The sequence below is a fragment of the Hemiscyllium ocellatum genome, chromosome 14, assembly GCF_020745735.1.
Source record: "Hemiscyllium ocellatum isolate sHemOce1 chromosome 14, sHemOce1.pat.X.cur, whole genome shotgun sequence".
In the NCBI taxonomy this organism is placed as follows: Eukaryota; Metazoa; Chordata; class Chondrichthyes; order Orectolobiformes; family Hemiscylliidae; genus Hemiscyllium; species Hemiscyllium ocellatum.
Genome location: NC_083414.1, coordinates 86,683,185 through 86,703,835, shown reverse-complemented (window position 1 = coordinate 86,703,835; position 20,651 = coordinate 86,683,185). Strand labels below are relative to the sequence as shown.

Here is a 20,651-nt window from a genome sequence, read left to right as displayed (position 1 = left end):
CAATCAACACGAATGGCTGTACTTTCAATAATCCCGGGCCGAAATGCTGAAATTCAACACCGACACCTGTTCTTTCTCCATCAAGTCACAATTCTAAACCAGATTAATCAGTTTGTTCAGATATATTAGGAGACACTTCTGTGGGATTTACACCTAGACCTTTGTACCCGGAGGTAGGGACACGAGCACCACTCGGCAATACCCATAAAGCTGTAACATTATCCACTTGTGTGTTTGTCCATCAGCCTGTTATGACATGCTGTGACATACCTCTGCACCAAGCAGGACTTCAATCCAGGCCTTCTCATCCAGAGCTAGGAACACTACCACACAAGTTCAGGAATTGGAATCAAATCCAGAGCTCTGGCTCAGAGACACGGACACTGCCCACTATACTACCATACCCAGATTTTGGGTAATATTTTAGTGCCCGCTTCCAGCTCAGTGTGGATTGATTATAATCAGGTTACTATTACTGAATTACAAAAAACACTTTGTATTATTAAACAAATGCAAGATATTTGTCTCAACTGTAGGATATTGAGTGTACTTGCGGAATATTGAAATTAACTATAGCCATCTTTAATCGCTATTATCTGTAGTCTGCAATATTAGGGAAAGAAATCCCGCAGAAACACTCTGTCCAATGAAGGGTCTCAAATAGACATTTATTACTGAACACCAGAGGCGAAGGAAGAGCTTACTTTCTGACCCCAAAACACCGATCAATCTTACCCACCTCTAACGTGTGTCTGCCCTCTTCCTAAAATCATGAAATGATACCAGGCCGCTGATTACTGTCCAGCCTCTCCTCCCCACTGACTGTGTCTGCAATCTGTCCCTCCTCCCTCTAACAACACAAGGCAAACCAAGCTTAGGGTCTTTGTGAAAATCAAGGCCGGAGTGTGCAGGCCTCCTGGAGAGGGGTGGGCATTTTAAAATTGAAGGGGGAGGGGGAGGTGGCAGTCATATCACACACTGGGCTGAGGGGAGACAGATGGAGTTTAGTCTGGATTAATGCCAGGCATTGGATTTGGTAAATCAAACAAGAACAGGACCTATACAATTAAAAGTAGGGTCTTTTGGTGGTGTTGTAGTACAGAAACCTAGGCTGTCAGGTTTAATTCTTTAAAATTTGCATCTGATATAGAAAGTGGCTAAGAAGGTGTTTAACACACTTGTCTTCATAGGTCAGTCCTTTGAGTATCGGACTTGGGACGTCATGTTGTGGTTGTACAGGACATTGGTGAGACCTCTTCTGGAATACTGTGTCCAGTCTGGTCATCCTGCCCGCTCATTCCATAGGCACACCACCCTCTGGGTGAAAAAGCTGCCTTTAAGTCACTTTTAAATGTTACCCTCTCACCTTAAGCCTATGTCCTCTAGTTTTGGTCTCCCCCGTACCCTTAACAAATACCTTGACTATTCTCTTTGATATTATTGACCTTGATATTATTAAGCTGGAGAGGGTTCAGAAGAGTTTAACCTGGATGTTGCTGGAAATGGAGGGATTGAGCTATAAGGAGAGGCTGAATAGGCTGGGACATTTTTCACTGGAGAGTATGAGATGGAGGGGTAACTTTACAGAGGTTTATAAAATAGTGAGGGGTACAGATAAGCTGAAGGGCTGATGTCTTTTCCCGAGATTTGGGGATTCAAAACAGAGGGATATTTTGAGGCGTGAGGAAAAAGATTTACAAAAGTCAGGAGAGGTAATTATTTTAGACAGAAGCTGGCTTGTGTGTGGAATTAACTTCCAGAGGAACTGGTGAAAATAGGGACAGTTACAACGTTTAAAGGACATTTAGATCAGTACATGGATAAGACATCAGTTTGGATGGTGCTGTGAGCAGCTGTCCTCACTCTCCCCCTCCCCCTCTCTGAATGATTCCCTGTTGGTTTTCACCCTCTGCCAATGCCTGTGCAGTGGCGTGTGCAGGCCAGCAGAGGGTGACATTGCATCACTTTCAGCACCGCAGAGCACAGCCAGACCTGCCCCACACAGATACACACAGATACACACACAGCAATTGTTATGGCACAGTGTGAAGCTCATCTGGTAACTTTAATTAAACATAAAGAAATGCTCACTTTACCTTGTAAACTGTTGATATATAAGTGATAGAGAACTCCCAAATTCCAGTGTTGAAATACAAAATATCAATGTATTTTTTTAACTCAGAAAGTGAACATTTTACATCAACTATTCACAACTCTGGGACCCTCTTTCTCCTAACTGCTTATTACCCTACTCCAACTCTACAGCAATATACTGTTTCAATAAGACACTTATTAAAATTACATAAACGTAATTTCAAAACCACACAGCAGCTGTTGTTTCATCTGACCTCACACCAATCTCCCTTTTTTCCATCTTTCCTGGGAAGACTGGCTCATGTTACCGGATGTTATTGAAGTGTCTCCGTTTCAGCATTCTGAAACCTGGGAACACATCCTTCCATGACACTGTCTCTCAGTCTCCCCCTCTGTCTATACCCCAAACCTCTCCCATGTGATGATATTTAAACTGATTCCCCCGCCATCTTTCTCTGGCAGTGATGTTCACACCCACAGCACCCCCTCGTCAGAGCGCAGTGGAGATATAGAGCTGTAAATGGGTGGGAGCTGTACATCCTGTCACTTCCAGCATGGGCTGCAAGTTTCCCCACACTGGGCAGTGATCGAACACAGTGTTACTGAGCAATGCACTGGGGTGGGGTACACTGTCCTACATGCTGGGAGGGTAACTGCTCCTGGGTTACAGATCAATGCACTGGGGTGGGGTACATAGTGCTACGTGCTGGGAGGGTAACTGCTCCTGGGTTACAAGTCAGTGCACTGGGGTGGGGTACACAGTCCTACATGCTGGGAGGGTAACTGTTCCTGGGTTACAGATCAATGCACTGGGGTGGTGTACACAGTCCTACATGCTGGGATTGTAACTGCTCCTGGATTACAGATCAATGGACTGGGGTGGGGTACACAGTCCTACATGCTGGGAGGATAACTTCTGATTTACAGATCAATGCACTGGGGTGGTGTACACAGTCCTACATGCTGGGAGGGTAACCGCTCCTGGATTACAGATGAATTCACGGGTGATCACTGCACAGGTCTCTGTGCTGGTCAGATTGTCTGGTTGACGTTTATGGATAATGCAATGATGTGGTCTGCACAGCTCCCGTGCTGGATGGATATGTAGCCTGTGCACAGTACATCATGGTGGTGGGGTGGATAGGGGGAAAGGTGATGGACAGGTCACGGAGTTTCTCGGAAGTTTCCATCTCTGACATTCTATAACTGACATTCCCTGGAACGTTCTGTCCCTGACATTCTATAACTGACATTCCCCGGAACGTTCTGTCCCCGACATTCTATAACTGACATTCCCCGGAACGTTCTGTCCCTGACGTTGTTTGTTTGTGAACGGCGGACGTCAGTGAATTGAACAAACGGTAAGAGATCCCATTCCAGGGAGAAGGAGACACTGTTCCGAAGGCCCCTCGGGCAGTTAAAGGGGAGAATATTTTTTCCCTGCGTTTACATTTCTCCACGACACAGGATCAATGACAATTTATACCAAAATACGGGAATCCCAAACTTCGTTTGTCTTCAGGAAACTGGGAGAGAATCCTTCAGGACAGAAATGTTTCCACCCTTCATATTAGGAACTGGGAAGGAGTGATCTGTGTCTGCTCTCGAGTGATCGAGTGTGTGGGAATGTTCTAGAAACCATCTGTCCTTATGGATGTGTCTCTGTGTGTTTGGGGAGAGAGGGTTTGTGGTTTATGTCACATTTTTGTCAGTAATTCAGACTTTCCCATTTGTTATTCAAGCTCCAATTATTTTAATAAATCCCTGAATACAGGGACACATTTGAAAATCTCACTGGGTCCCCGATCAAACGGGTCCCTTTGCCTCCAGGCTGATGGATAATGGGTTTGTTTTCCTTCCTCACAGTTAACGTAGTGACCATCTACGTCCTGCTTTATAAAGATTGTGGATTGTCTCCATGTGTCAGACGTTACCTGGCGGCCATGGCAGCGGCGGATCTCCTGGTCATTATCCTCGATCTGATCCTGAGACACATTCCCATTGTTTATCAGGAACAGTTTTATTTCCTGTACTCCGTCCGCGTGTGTAATATCCACGCCATCCTGGTTTATTCAGCCACTGACTGCTCTGTCTGGTTCACCGTCACTTTCACCTTTGATCGTTTTGTGGCCATTTGTTGCCAGAAGCTGAAAAGTAAATATTGCAGTGAGAAAACGGCGGCTGTGGTTCTGGGAGCATGACTGTGCTGAGCTGTTTAAAGAACATTTCCTGGTATTTTATTCTCACACCTCGGTATCGGCTGGATAACGATCCCTTGTTTTGTTATCAAGCACCTGTTCGATTATCCATTGCCTGGGCCACAATCGAGACCCTCCACAACATTCTAACCCCGGGTGTCCCATTTCTCCTGATTCTGCTGCTCAATGTTCTCACCGTCAGACACATTTTACTGACCAGCAGAGCCCGCAGGAGACTCCGCGCTCACACCAATGGGGACGCTCAGTCTGACACAGAAATGAGAAACCGAAAAAAAATCCATCATTTTACTGTTTGTGATCTCGCCAATTTCATCCTGTTATGGTCAACCTTCATGCTGTATGAGAGGAGTGTGGAGAGAGGAGAGTGGAGAGAGGAGACTGGAGAGAAAGGTGTCAAGAAAAGGGTGTCGGGAGAGAGGGCAGAGAGAGGGAGCAGAGAGAGAGGGCAGAGAGAGGGTGCAGAGAGAGAGGGCAGAGAGATGGGGCAGAGAGAGAGGGCAGAGAGATGGGGCAGAGAGAGAGGGCAGAGAGAGGGGGCAGAGAGAGGGGGCAGTGAGAGGGGGCAGAGAGGGGGCAGAGAGGGGGCAGAGAGAGGGCAGAGAAAGGGGGCAGAGAGAGGAGGCAGAGAGAGAGGGCAGAGAGATGGAGCAGAGAGAGAGGGCAGAGAGAGGGGGTAGAGAGATGAGGGAGAAGATGAGAGAGAGGAGAGAGAGAGTGAGGGGTGAAAGAGGGGGAGAGTGAGGTGCGAGCAAGAGAGACAGGTGAGAGAGGGGGCAAGCGAGAGGGAGAGAGGTGCACGTGTGAGTGAGAGAGGGGACGGAAATGAGAGAGAGGGTCTGAGAGTGCGAGAGAGAGAGTGTGAGAAGGGGACGAGGGAGAGAGAGAGAAATATAGATAGAGAGGGGCGAGAGCGAGATGGGGAGAGATAGATGGCGAGCTGAAAATGTGTTCATGGAAAAGCGCAGCAGGTCAGGCAGCATCCAAGGAGCAGGAGATTCGACGTTTCGGGCATAAACTCATGCCCAAAACATCGAATTTCCTGTTCCTTTGATGCTGCCTGAACTGCTGCGCTTTTCCAGCAACACATTTTCAGCTCTGATCTCCAGCATCTGCAGACTTCACTTTCTCCTCAGAGATAAATGGCGAGCCAGAGAGAGAATGACACTAGGGTGAGGCACACGAGAGAGAGAGAGTGAGAGGGAGTCAGGTGAGAGAGAGGGATGAGGTGGAGAGTGTGTGAGGGGGTGGGAGCGAGAGTGAATGAGGGGAAGAGAGATAGAGAAAGAGGGTGGGGGGTGAGAGAGAGAGAAGGGTTGAAAGAGGGGTTAGAGAAAAAGAGACAGAGTCTCAGAGAGAGAGAGAGAGGGAGAGAGAGAGACTGAGAGTCAGAGAGAGAGAGAGAGAGAGAGAGAGAGAGACGGATAGAGAGACAGAGAAAGCGAGAGACAGAGAGATGTCTCAGTGAGGACCAGTGCAGCGGAGATGAGAGCACAAGATGGTGGGAATGAAGCCTAGAATGTTGCTGTTCCTTGCCCAGCTCTGTGTCTATGTCCTGTCTTCTGGGTCTGAATACAGAAGGTCACTAACTCCTCCCTGTGCTGTTTACTGTGAGTGAACTTACCGGCTGCAGGATTTACTGAAGGCTCCAGATCTCCCTCTCCATCTCTCTCTGGCTGACCAACTGTCTTTGATGCGGTTATGGATGAGACAGGAGTTAGGAATTCGGCTGAGACAGGAACTTCCTGAGTACCTACGGGAGACAGAGAAATAGACAGAATGGGCAATTAGACTGATGTAGTGAGGGTTACACATGGAGGATGGCACTGAGTCTCACAGAGACCTGGAAAATCCCAGTCTCCATCCATGGCCTGTGCTGCTGCGTCTCTCTGGAGTGGAGAATGCTGTTGTCTCAGGATCTGGAGTAACTGCAAGAGTGAGAGACACTGACAGAGGCAGAAATTACACCCACACAGTGGGGGATACCACATGGAGAGAGACTGAGTGATTTCAGCAGAGAGCAGGAAGGTATCAGGATTACACAATGGTCATGGTGAAAGGGGTTTGATTGATGCTACACTGGGATCAGTACTCACTGACGGGTGAGCTATGAGTGGGACAGCTGATGGCCTCGTGCTATTCTCACCCGACTGTTCATCCAGAAGTTATTGCCGGTGTCCAGTATACCCATCTAACTGCCTCATATCCTTTCAGGAAGGAAATTTGTAATAGGCAGCGGGTCTGGCCTACATATGATGCAGACCCAGAGCTATGGGGTTGACTCTCAATTGTCCCCAAACAGATCCAGGAAGCCACTCAGCTCAAGGGCAGCTCGGGGTGGGAAATACACGCTGGCCAGTAGGAGACAGCAATATCTCACGAGAGAATTAGAAACAACCCTGCTGGGAGCAGTGTCCTGGACAGTCACGGTTTACGTACAGGGCTGTATACTGACAGAGAGGATGCAGAGAGTTCAGGTGAAAGGAGCTTTCCAAATCCAAACAGAAAATGGCGATATAGCTGAAGACAGGCAGAAAGGAACAGGAAGACGCAGAGTTTAACTGAAACTGTACATCAGTGAATTGGACTGTGACAAGAAATTGTGGAAAGAATCAATCGTAATGTTCTTTTTTTGGAATGGACAAAGTCTCTGCAATAAGGTGGCTGGACTGTGGCACAGAGATAAATGAGATTTAGTGGTGACAGGGTGAACAAAAGGTGGAACACGTATATTCTACTGTACACCTCCTTGAGGGGGTCTCAGGGAGTGCAGGATGGGTAGCCCTGACAGTACTGGGTAATAAAGGCATCACAGAGAAAGTATTTGGCCTCAGATGATGAAGCTGTATCAGCCTGAACGCAGATTCTGGGTAACACGTGACAAAACCACAAGCAGGAGAACAGTTTTGATGCTGCCTAACAGCATTTCATTGCTCAACACTGTTACACATTCCAATGAATTCCTGTGTAATGCAAAGGCACTGCGATAATTTTGGGACAGTTCAGTCTTTGTATAATCTGGGACAGTCACATCGGCAAAAGTGATGTTCTCCGAACTCATCTTTGTTTGTGACAGTGTTTTTTTAAATAACACATTGTGTAAATGGCCAGGGACGTGACTGTCTCAGATCGACCGTTGGGTGATGACGCTGAGTGAAGGAGGAATGTCACACTGAGATATCCTCTGGCAAATTGTAGTATTGTGGAATTCTGTGAGATGATGCATTGTTAAAGTGACCATAAAGCACATCCTACAATCACAACCAAAGCAATTGACATGTGCTGAGGGGAGAACTGACCAAGGTAAAGAGGGGAAACAGTGAAGTGTATGGCTGGTAATGGATAGTGGTAAACATTTACAGTCATAGAGATGTACAGCACAGAAACAGAGCCTTTACGTTCCAACTCATCCACACCACCCACATATCCTAACATAATCTCGTCACATCTGCCAGTACTTGGCTCAAATCCCCCTCAACCCTTCCTGTTCGTATACCCATCCAGATGCCTTTTAAATGCAGTAATTGTACCAGACTCCACCACTTCCTCTAGCAGGTCATTCCATACACGCAACACCCTCTACATCAAAACGTTGTCCCTTACATTCCTTTTATATCTTTCCTCTCTCACCCGAAGCCCTCCAGTTCTGGACTACCCCACCCCAGGGAAAGAGACCATGTCTGTTAATCCTAACTATGCCTCTCATGGTTTTATAAGCCTCCTTATTGGTTCCCCCTTAGCCTCAGACATTCCAGGGAAAACAGGCCCAACTCATTTAACCTCTCCCTGTAACTCAATTCCTCCAATCCAGGCAGCATCTTTGTAAATCTTTTCTGAACCCTTTCAATTTACACAATATCCTTTCGATAGGGAGGAGACAACAATTGCACGCAATATTCCAAAAGTGGCTTATCCCATGTCCTGTACAGCCAGACAATGACCACCTCACTCCTCTACTCAATGCTCTGATCAGTAAACACAAGAACACCAAACACCTTCTTCACTATCCTATCGAGCCACAATTCTGCTTTCAAGGAATAATGAACCTGCAATCTCAGGTCTCTTTATTCAGAAACACTCCTTGGGACCTTAACATTAAGTGTATTAGTCCCGCGAAGCGTTGATTTTCCAAAATTCAGCACATCCCATTTGTCTAAATTAAACTCCATCTGCCACTCTTCAGCCCATTGGCCCAACTGATCTCGTTCCCGTTGTAATGTGAAGGAACATATTTTACTGAAAATGTGTTGCTGGTTAAAGCACAGCAGGTTAGGCAACATCCAAGGATCAGGAAATTCGACGTTTCGGGCATAAGCCCTTCATCAGGAAAATATTTTACTGTCCACGATACCTCCAAATTTGGTGTCATCTGCAAACTTACTAACTATATCTGCTATGTTCACATCCAAATCATTTATATCATTAATGGATAGTAGTGGATGCCGCACAGATCCTTGCGGCACACCACTGCTCACAAGCCTCCAGTCTGAAATGCAACTCTCCACCACCACCCTCTGTCTTCTCCCTTAAAGCCAGTTTTGTATCCAAATGGCTGGTTTTCCCTGTTTTCCATGAGATCTATCCTTGCTAACCAAGCTCCCGTGTGCAAACATTTCGTCTACCTTACTGAAGTCCATATCACTCACATCCACCGGTCTGCCCTCATCAATCTTTTTGTTCCTTCTTCAAAATCACTCAATATCTTGAGACATGATTACCCACACACAAAGAAATGCTGATTATCCCCAATTAGACAGTGCATTTCTAAACACGTAACAGCTGTCCCTCATGTATCCGACCTTCAACGTGCCCACGATTGACGTCAGGTCAACCAGTCTGTAGTTCCCTGGCTTGTCCTTACCACCCTTCTTAAATAGTGGCACCACCTTTGCCAACCTCCAGTCTTCCGCCACCTCACCTGTGACTATCGATGATACAAATATCTCAGCAAGAGGCCCAGCAATCACTTCTCTAGCTTCCCACAGAGTTCTCAGGTACACCTGATCAGGTCCTGGGGATTTATCCACCTTTAACCTTTTCAAGACATCCAGCACCTCCTCCTCTGTAATATCGACATTTTGCAAGGAGACATCATCTATTTCCCAGTGCAGTTTCCCAAACCATCATCCTGTTCTATATCTTCCATGTCCTTTTCTACAGGAACTACTTGTTCAGTATCTCCCACATCACCTGCAGCTCCACGTGCAGACTGTCTTGGTCTTTGAGGGGCCCTATTCACGCCCCAGTGAACATTTTGTCCTTTTTGCATTTGTAAAAGCACTCGGGATTCTGCCTAAACCTATTTGCCAAAGCAATCTCATGTCCACTTTTTGCCCTCAGCATTTCCCTCAGTCCCTGCACAACAAAAAAATCTCCCCCTCCCTAACTAATATCTACTCAACACTGCAATCTCCCCCTCCCTGACTGATATCTACTCAACACTGCAATCTCCCCCTCCCTGACTGATACCTACCCAACACTGTAATCTCCTTCTCCCTGACTGATACCTACCCAACACTGCACTCACCCCCTCCCTGACTGATCCCTACCCAACACTGCAATCTTCCCCTCCCTGACTGATCCCTACCCAAAACTACAATCTCCCCCTCCCTGACTGATCCCTACCCACAACCACAATCACCCACTCCCTGACTGATCCCTACCCAACACTGCAATCTCCCCCTCCCTGACTGATACTTACCAAAAACTGCAATATCCCCCTCCCTGACTGATCCCTACCTAACACTGTACTCACCCCCTCCCTGATTGATCCCTACCAAACACTGCAATCTCCCCCTCCCTGACTGATCCCTACACAACACTGGACTCACCCCCTCCCTGACTGATCCCTAACCAACAGTGCAATCACCCCCTCCCTGACTGATACCTACCCAACACTGTAACCTCCCCGCTGACTGTTCCCTACCCAACACTGCAATCTTCCCCTCCCTGAATGATCCCTAACAAAACACTGCTATCTCCCAATCCCTGACTGATACCTACCCAACACTGCAATCACCCCCTCCCTGACTGATCCCTACCCAACACTGCACTCAGCCCCTCCCTGAATGATCCCTACGCAACAATACAGTCTCCCCATTGCTGACTGATCCCGACGCAACACTACAGTCTCCCCCACCCTGAATGATCCTCCCCAACACTGCATCCTCCCCCTCCCTGACTGACCCCTACGCAACACTGCACGCACCCCCTCCCTGACTGATCCCTACACATCACTGTAACCTCCCCCTCCCTGACTGATCCCTACACAACACTGCAATCTCCCCCTCCCTGACTGATCCCTACCCAACACTACAATCTCCTCCTCCCTGACTGATCCCTACCCAACACTGCACTCACCCCCTCCCTGACTGATCCCTAACTAACACTGCAGTCTCCCCCTCCCTGACTAATCCCTAACTAACACTGCACTCACTCCCTCCCTGACTGATCCCTACACAACACTGCAATTTCCCCCTCCCTGACTGATCCCTACGCAACACAGCAATCTGCCCCTCTCTGACTGATCCCTACCCAAATTTGCAATCTCCCCCTCCCTTACTGATCCTCCCCAACACTGTAACCTCCCCCTCCCTGACTGATCCCGACCCAACACTTCAATCTCCCCCTCCCTGACTGATCCCTACACAACACTACAATCTCCCCCTCCCTGACTGATACCTACCCAACACTGCAATCTCCCCCTTCCTGACTGATACCTACACAACACTGTAACCTCCCCCCTGACTGATCCCTACCCAACACTGCAATCTTCCCCTCCCTGACTGATCCCTACCCAACACTACAATCTCCCCCTCCCTGACTGATCCCTACCCACAACCACAATCACCCACTCCCTGACTGATCCCTACCCAACACTGCAATCTCCCCCTCCCTGACTGATACTTACCAAAAACTGCAATATCCCCCTCCCTGACTGATCCCTACCCAACACTGTACTCACCCCCTCCCTGACTGATCCCGACCAAACACTGCAATCTCCCCCTCCCTGACTGATCCCTACACAACACTGGACTCACCCCCTCCCTGACTGATCCCTAACCAACAGTGCAATCACCCCCTCCCTGACTGATACCTACCCAACACTGTAACCTCCCCGCTGACTGTTCCCTACCCAACACTGCAATCTTCCCCTCCCTGAATGATCCCTAACAAAACACTGCTATCTCCCAATCCCTGACTGATACCTACCCAACACTGCAATCACCCCCTCCCTGAATGATCCCTACCCAGCACTGCAATCTCCCCCTCCCTGACTGATCCCTACCCAACACTGCACTCAGCCCCTCCCTGAATGATCCCTACGCAACAATACAGTCTCCCCATCGCTGACTGATCCCGACGCAACACTACAGTCTCCCCCACCCTGAATGATCCTCCCCAACACTGCATCCTCCCCCTCCCTGACTGACCCCTACGCAACACTGCACGCACCCCCTCCCTGACTGATCCCTACACATCACTGTAACCTCCCCCTCCCTGACTGATCCCTACACAACACTGCAATCTCCCCCTCCCTGACTGATCCCTACCCAACACTACAATCTCCTACTCCCTGACTGATCCCTACCCAACACTGCACTCACCCCCTCCCTGACATCCCTAACTAACACTGCAGTCTCCCCCTCCCTGACTAATCCCTAACTAACACTGCACTCACCCCCTCCCTGACTGATCCCTACACAACACTGCAATTTCCCCCTCCCTGACTGATCCCTACGCAACACAGCAATCTGCCCCTCTCTGACTGATCCCTACCCAAATTTGCAATCTCCCCCTCCCTTACTGATCCTCCCCAACACTGTAACCTCCCCCTCTCTGACTGATCCCGACCCAACACTTCAATCTCCCCCTCCCTGACTGATCCCTACACAACACTACAATCTCCCCCTCCCTGACTGATACCTACACAACACTGTAACCTCCCCCCTGACTGATCCCTACCCAACACTGCAATCTCCCCCTCCCTGACTGATACCTACCCAACACTGCAATCTCCCCCTCCCTGACTGATCCCTACGCAACCCTGAACTCACTCCCTCCGTGACTGATCCCTACCCAAAGCTGCAACCTCCCCCTCCCTGACTGATCCCTACCCAACACTGCAATCTCCCCCTCCCTGACTGATACCTAACCAACACTGCAATCTCCCACTCTCTGACTGATCCCTACCCAACACTGCACTCACCCCTCCCTGACTGATCCCTACCCAACACTACAATCACCCACTCCCTGACTGATCCCTACCCAACACTGCAATCTCCCCCTCCCTGACTGACACCTAACCAACACTGCAATCACCCCCTCCCTGACTGATACTTACCAAAAACTGCAAAATCCCCCCCTAACTGACTGATACCTACCCAACACTGCACTCACCCCCTCCCTAACTGATCCCTACACAACACTGGACTCACCCCTCCCTGACTGATCCTTACCCAACACTGCAATCTCCCCCTCCCTGACTGATACCTACCCAACACTGTAATCTCCCCCTCCCTGACTGATCCCTACACAACACTGTAACCTCCCCCTTGACTGATCCCTACCCAACACTGCAATCTTCCCCTCCCTGACTGATCCCTACCCAACACTGCAATCTCCCCCTCCCTGACTGATACCTAACCAACACTGCAATCTCCCACTCTCTGACTGATCCCTACCCAACACTGCACTCACCCTCCCTGACTGATCCCTACCCAACACTACAATCACCCACTCCCTGACTGATCCCTACCCAACACTGCAATCTCCCCCTCCCTGACTGACAACTAACCAACACTGCAATCACCCCCTCCCTGACTGATACTTACCAAAAACTGCAAAATCCCCCCCTAACTGACTGATACCTACCCAACACTGCACTCACCCCCTCCCTAACTGATCCCTACACAACACTGGACTCATCCCTCCCTGACAGATCCTTACCCAACACTGCAATCTCCCCCTCCCTGACTGATACCTACCCAACACTGTAATCTCCCCCTCCCTGACTGATTCGTACACAACACTGTAACCTCCCCCCTGACTGATCCCTACCCAACACTGCAATCTTCCCCTCCCTGACTGATCCCTACCAAAACACTGCTATCTCCCAATCCCTGACTGATACCTACCCAACACTGCAATCACCCTCCCTGACTGATCCCAACCCAACACTACAATCTCCCTTCCTTGACTGATCCCTACCCAACACTGCACTCAGGCCCTCCCTGAGTGATCCCTACGCAACACTGCAGTCTCCCCCTCGCTGACTGATCCCGACGCAACACTACAGTCTCCCCGACCCTGAATGATACTCCCCAACACTGTATCCTCACCCTCCCTGACTGACCTCTACGCAACACTGCATTCACCCCCTCCCTGACTGATCACTACGCATAATTGTAACCTCCCCTCTGACTGATCCTTACCCAACACTGCAATCACCCGCAACCTGACTGATCCCTACCCAACACTGCAATCTCCCCCTCCCTGACTGATCCCTAACCAACACTGCACTCACCCCCTCCCTGACTGATCCCTATCTAACACTGCAGTCTCCCCCACCCTGACTAATCCCTAACTAACACTGCACTCACCCCCTCCCTGACTGATCCCTAACTAACACTGCAGTCACCCCCTCACCTGACTGATCCCTACTCAACACTGCAATCTGCCCCTCTCTGACTGATCCCTACCCAAAACTGCAATCTCCCCCTCCCTTACTGATCCTCCACAACACGGCAATCTTCCCCTCTCTGACTGATCCCTACCCAACACTGCAATCTCCCCCCCCTCGACTGATACCTACCCAACACTCTAACCTCCCCCTCCCTGATGGATACCTACCCAACACTGCAATCTCCCCCTTCCTGACTGATACCTACACAACACTGTAACCTCCCCCCGACTGATCCCTACCCAACATTGCAATCTCCCCCTCCCTGACTGATCCCTCCCCAACACTGCAATCTCCCCCTCCCTGACTGATACCTACCCAACACTGCAATCTCCCCCTCCCTGACTGATCCTCCCCAACACTGTAACCTCCCCCTCCCAGACTGATCCCTAACTAACACTGCAATCTCCCCCTCCCTGACTGGTCCCTATCCAACACTGCAATCTCCCCCTCCCTGACCGATACCTACCCAACACTGCAATCTCCCCCTCCCTGACTGATCCCGACGCAACACTGAACTCACCCCCTCCCTGACTGATCCCTACCCAACACTGCAATCTCCCCCTCCCTGACTGATCCCTCCCCAACACTGCTATCTCCCCCTCCCTGACTGAGACCTAACCAACACTGCAATCTCCCCCTCCCTGACTGATCCCTACACAACACTGCACTCACCCCCTCCCTGTTTATTACCTACCCAACACTGCAATCACCCCCTCCCTGACTGATACCTACCCAACACTGCAATCTCCCCCTCCCTGACTGATCCCTACCCAACACTACAATCTCCCCCTCCCTGACTGATCCCTACCCAACACTACAATCCCCCCTCCCTGACTGATCCCTACCCAACACTGCAATCTGCCCCTCACTGACTGGTACTTACCAAAAACTGCAATCTCCCCCTCCCTGACCGATTCCTACCCAACACTGCACTCACCCCCTCCCTGACTGATACTACCAAAAACTGCAATATCCCCCTCCCTGACTGATCCCTCACAAACACTGCAATCACCCCCTCCCTGACTGATAACTCCCCAACACTGCAATCTCCCCCTCCCTGACTGATCCCTACCCAACACTGCAATCTCCCCCTCCCTGACTGATCCCTACCCCACACTGTGTCCTCCTCCTCTCTGACTGATCCCTACCCAACACTGCAATCTCACCCTCCCTGACTGATCCTTACCCAACACTGTAATCACCCCCTCCCTGACTGATCCCTAACTAATACTGCAGTCTCCCCCTCCCTGACTGATCCCTAACTAATACTGCAGTCTTCTCCTCCCTGACTGATCCCTACCCAACACTGTAATCTCCCCCTCCCTGACTGATCCCTACCCAACACTGTAATCTCACCCTCCCAGACTGATCCCTACACAACAGTTTCCCCCCCGACTCCCTGACTGATCCTCCCCAACATTGCGCTCACCCCCGTCCTGACTGATCCCTACCCAACAGTACCCCCTCCCTGACTACTCCTCACCCAACACTGCAATCTCCCCCTCCCTGAATGATCCCTGCACAACAATAAATCACCCACTCCCTGACTAATCTCCATCCAACTCTTCAATCTGCCTCTCCTTAGCTAGTCCCCCACCCTGGCTCATCTCTTTCCAACACTCTCCCTCCCTGACTGTTCCCCACCCAACAAAGCAATCTACGCCTCCCTGACCCATCTCTCCCAGATCAGGTCAGTGAGATGGAAATATGAATATTTAAGCCTATCCTTTGTGTATTTGACTGTGACAACATTGAGAGAGCACGATGTGCTGTCAATCTCCAAACGGTTAGATGGAGACACTTCGAGGAAGCTTTCTTCCAGATCTAAGTCCTTTCTCAAACAAATCTGTGATATTTACTTGAGAACCGTTTCAGTGAAATTCACTTTGAACCCTTTCTGTGCCTTGCTTCAGTTAACTGGGCGCACTGATAATCTGGGCCGTACTGTTCCTGGGAATTTTGATGGGAGCCAGATTAAATGGAGATTGCTGGGTCCCATTCATTCACATAGAAGAGATAAAGTGTCACAAGTGCACTTTGAGATGCTGGTGGTGTTGTCCAGTTACTTCCATAAACAAGGGAAACAACCCAACCAGAGTGTTCGGAGTTGAGGAGACAATGGGGGAGCACTTTTTGAACCAGTGGCCATAATTCTATTAATATTGTAATCATTGTGGAGTAAAACAACATGTTCCCCAGGTGCTAGATCTACATTGGGGCACAGCACATTCTGACGGAATTAGACAGCAGCTTGCAGGGGTTGGTTTGAGAAGTTTGTTTGCAGGCAAAGGGACCTCTTGCACGTGGAAGTTCTTTAACTGTGGGATAGCTCCAGTTCAAGATCTGTCCGTTCCTGTGAGTGTGAAGAGTAAGGTTGGCAGGAATAAGGAACCCTGGATGACAACAGACATTGAGGCTTTAAACAGAAAAATAGCAAGCATGGCTCAGGTACAGGCAGCTGGGGTCAAGGGAATCCCTGGGGATACAAGAGTTTACTGAAGAAGGGAATCAGGACGGCAGATGACTTTAGCAGAGAAGATTTGGGTGAATCCAAAGAGATTCTTGAAGTATATTAATGGGAAAAGAATAACTAGGGAGAGACTCGGACCCTTCAAGGACCAAAGCGGCCATGTATGTGCAGAATCGCAGGAGTTATTTCACCTCTGTGTTGACCTTGGGGAAGGACACAAAGGCTTGGGAACTTGGGGCAGTTAGTGATGATCTCTTGTGAACAATCCATACCACAGGAGAGGATGCGTTGAATGCATTAGAATGTATGAAGATGGATAAATCTCCTGGTCCGAACCAAATATATCCAACAACACTGCAAGAGGTGAGGGAAGAAATTGTGGGGTCCCTGGCTGATCTTTTTGCATCACCGTTAGGCACGGGTGAGGTCCCGGAAGATTGGAGGGAAGCAACAATTGCGCCCTTATTCGAGAAGGGCTGCAAAGAAAAACCTGGGAAATACAAATCAGTAAGCCGAACATCCATGGTAAGTTAGTTACTTGAGAAGATTCTGAGATATTAGATATATATGCATTTGGAAATATAGCTTTTGATTGGGAGTAGTCAGCATAGCCTTGTGCGTGGGAGACCATGCCTCACAAATTTCTTAGCGTTCTTTGATGCAGTGATCAGGAAGGTTGACGAGGGGAGGTCAGTACATGTAGACTCTGCAGATTTCAGGAAGGCCTTTGATAAGGTTCCACATGATACCTTGCTCTGGAAGGTTAGATCACATGGAATCCAGGGGATGTTGGCAAACTGGGTACACAATAGGCTTGATGGGAGGAAGCAGAGGGTAACAGTCTGACTGAAGGCCTGTGACTAGTGGTGGGTCTCAGCGGTCATAGAATCATAGAATCCCTCCTCTGTGGAAACAGGCCCTTCGGCCCAACAAGTCCACTGGCCCTCTGAAGGGGGGCCCTGACTAATGGAACGTACTTACACATCCATGAACAATATAGGCAATGTAGCATGGCCAATTTACCTAACCTGCACATCTTTTGGTTGTGGGAGAAAACCGGAGCACCCAGAGGAACCCACGCAGACACAGGGAGAATATACAAACTCAGTTGGTGTGGCATGGTGGCTCAGTGGTTGGCACTGCTGCCTCACAGCGCCAGGGACTTGGGTTCGACCCCAGCCTCGGGTGACTGTCTGTGTGGCGTTTGCACATTCTCACTGTGTTGGTGTGGGTTTCCTCTGGGTGCTCCGGTTTCCTCCCACAATCTAAAAATGCGGAGGTCAGATGAATTGGTCGTGCTAAATTGTCTGTGGTGCTAGGTGCATTCGTCAAGGATAAATATTGGGTAGGGAGAATGGCTCTGGGTGGGTTACTCTTCGGCAGCTCGGTGTGGACTTGTTGGGCCAAATGGCCTGTTTCCACACTGTAGGCCTCCTTCCAGAATGGGATAGTGTGTGCCTTTGGAATTCTACCTCCCCAGGGAGCTAACGACAAGCCCCACACTGATATATCTACACCCGCCCACGGATGGGGACTGCTACTGCCTTGCTCCCAGCTAACTGCACTTTTGCCCCCAGCCCTGACCCCCAGCCGAACTCAGATTCCATGAATCCTGTGGTTATCCAGTGTCAGACAGCTGATGGTCTCAGTCAGCACACAACCGCCATTCCAGCCACCCAGCTGGGGGGCAGCACCAAAAAGTCTTCTCTGTCTGATCCTGTCTCAAACTCAGATACATTTTTGGATGAGACAGACCGACAGTCTGTCATACACGGACTGGATGTTGACAAACAAACTAAATTAATCACCATGTGACTTTGTCCACCAGGCCATTCAGCCCTCCGTGAGGGACAACAGTGAGGGCAACAAAGTGATGAAATGAAGGCAACGGTCCTCACTGCTCGAGAAAAGTCCCATCCCGGGTTAGTGACAAACAGCGTCAATATTTGTTCCAGGAGAAGACCCACACCAAGGTCTCTCACTGTCAGTGACAGCAGCTCACCCAGGGCTGGGTTAGTAACAGCTGTAAGGACACTCTCGGTGGGACACCTGGGCTTGGGACGAAGGATTCCAATTATCCCAAGTGACAAAGTTAGGATGGAGATCTTTGAAGTCGAAAGTATCGGAATTATATTAAAAAAGGTATTTGGATGGGTTATCATGATTCCATCCCACATGCTGTGGAGATAGAGGGAACATTGACAGGGACAACCCTTACGTAAATGTGAAGGAACACTCACACCACGGCATTCCCACCGCCTGTCATTAACCAATTCGGCTCCTCTCACATCGGCTGTGGTCCTAACTGCACTCACCTTGATATATCTCGGGATACCGGTGGTTAGGGTTACAGGCTGCAACACATGGGTACGATCATGCTGAATAATACCTGGATACACCGCCAGGGGCTGGAACTCCCCGGGTGATCACCTTCGTTTCATTCATTTGCAGTGTTTGAGTGTTCCTGGCTGGGCCCAGTACTGACTGCCTGTACGTCGCTGCTCGGGAGCTGGTTTGGGTGGTGAGCTGCCTCCTTGAACTATTGCAGGTGGTGGACCCACAATGTCCTTAGGGAGGGAATTCCAGGAGTTTGAGCCAGCAGGTCTCATTCCCTTGCATTTATTCTGCTCACTGGATGTTGGCTGTGCATCCCAATTCTGTATAGATTCTCAAAACGGAATATGTTTTGTGTAAACAGTTAGGAGTGCCACAGTTACTCAGTGGTGAGCAGTGTTACCTCACAGCGCCAGAGACCTGGGTTTGATTCCACTCTTGAGCAACTGTCTGTGTGAAGTTTGTACATTCTCCCTGCATCTGCATCGGTTTTCTCCCACTGTTCAATGGTGTACATTTTTGACAGGTTGCCCATAGTGTCGAGGGATATTCAGGTTAGCTGGAATAGCCATGGGAAATGCAGAGTTTCAGGGATATCATCAGGGGATGGATCTGACTTGGATTCTCTTCAGAGGGTCATTGTGGACTCGATGGGCTGAAGGGCCTGTTCCTGCTCTGTAGGGATTCTATGATATCACTTATCAGCCATATGACAATCGGTTTGACCAATATACAAAACGGCTTTCGCTCAAACAGCAGGCTACTCTGACAAGAAATATAACCAGCTTTTAAAATGAGGTATGTAATTCATTGTATAAGCTTCTTTCCATTCAAAAGACTGGGTGGGGGAGGGGGAATGGGGGAAATGTTGCGGCCTCCTTACTAAAACACAGATAGACAGCCAAGAGATGCTGGGTATATTGGACAAGTTATACACCCAACTCACAAAAGCCAGACAGCAGCCAGATGGTTATCCCATCAGCATAATGTCAAAGGCAACAGTTCCCCTGGGCGGACATATCCCTGACAACGTCTCCACCAAACCAAGGAGGGCCCAGACAGGAAGGCACCGGGGCCTGCTACACAAAGAAACTAACAACAACAAGCCATCCAAATGATTGGCAATGCTTCAAACTATTAACGGATTCTCCGAATTGGCCAGAACGATAGAAAGTTCTGGGAAACCATCCAGAAATGAACAACACCAGGGATCACCTGCAGACTGATCTCTTGAATTTTCTGGAGGCTTTCTGAGGTGACCAACATGGCAAGGGACAGAGACCGGCTGACCATCCAGAGAGAGGGAGCGAGAGAGAGGGAGAGAAACAAGCTGAAGCAAACCCCAGGAGCATGGGAGAGAGGGAGTGTGAAAAACCATTGAGAGAGAGATAGCTGGAACCAACTGGAATACTGAGTGTCCCCCCTTCAGTCTGTCCATGCTTCAACGCCTGGTTGTCTCAGTCTGATTTCCCCTTCTCTCTTTGTTCTTCTCTCTCCCTGTCTGTCTCTTTCTCTCAATCTGCCTTTCTCTCACACCCTCCCTCTCACTGTCTGTCTCTGCCCCATCTTTCTCTCATCCCCCTTCTCCATCCTCACTCTCTCTACCTGTCTCTCTCTTTTTCTCACCCTCCCTTTCTCTTTTTCTTTATTTCAGACCTGAAATAATTTTGAACCCCCTAAAAACATTTGCCCCTCATTTTCACTGTCCTTCCAAATTTATCCCCTTCCCCAAATACCTTCCCTCCCAAATACCTACCTCACCAAATGTGCCCCCCTCAAACATTTCACTGTCCCCAACACTGCTGTGAACCCCACTCCCTGGGGCAGAGGGAAATGGGTGGACAAGTGTGGT

General features: G+C 49.4%; 1 long non-coding RNA gene across 2 annotated transcripts in view; it reads right to left on the bottom strand.

The window, feature by feature from the left end:
• Positions 1 to 20,651, bottom strand: part of LOC132822190 (uncharacterized) — a 55,059-nt gene that overhangs the window by 24,359 nt on the left and 10,049 nt on the right. Inside the window, exons 2-3 of one of the 2 annotated variants that reach the window (XR_009645418.1) lie at positions 5,935 to 6,063; positions 4,029 to 4,241 (exon numbers count right to left, since the gene is read on the bottom strand). This is a non-coding gene — a long non-coding RNA (uncharacterized LOC132822190). Of the gene's footprint in view, positions 1 to 3,691; positions 4,242 to 5,934; positions 6,064 to 20,651 lie in introns of those variants that run through there. The other variant, XR_009645417.1, reaches the window with a different exon arrangement.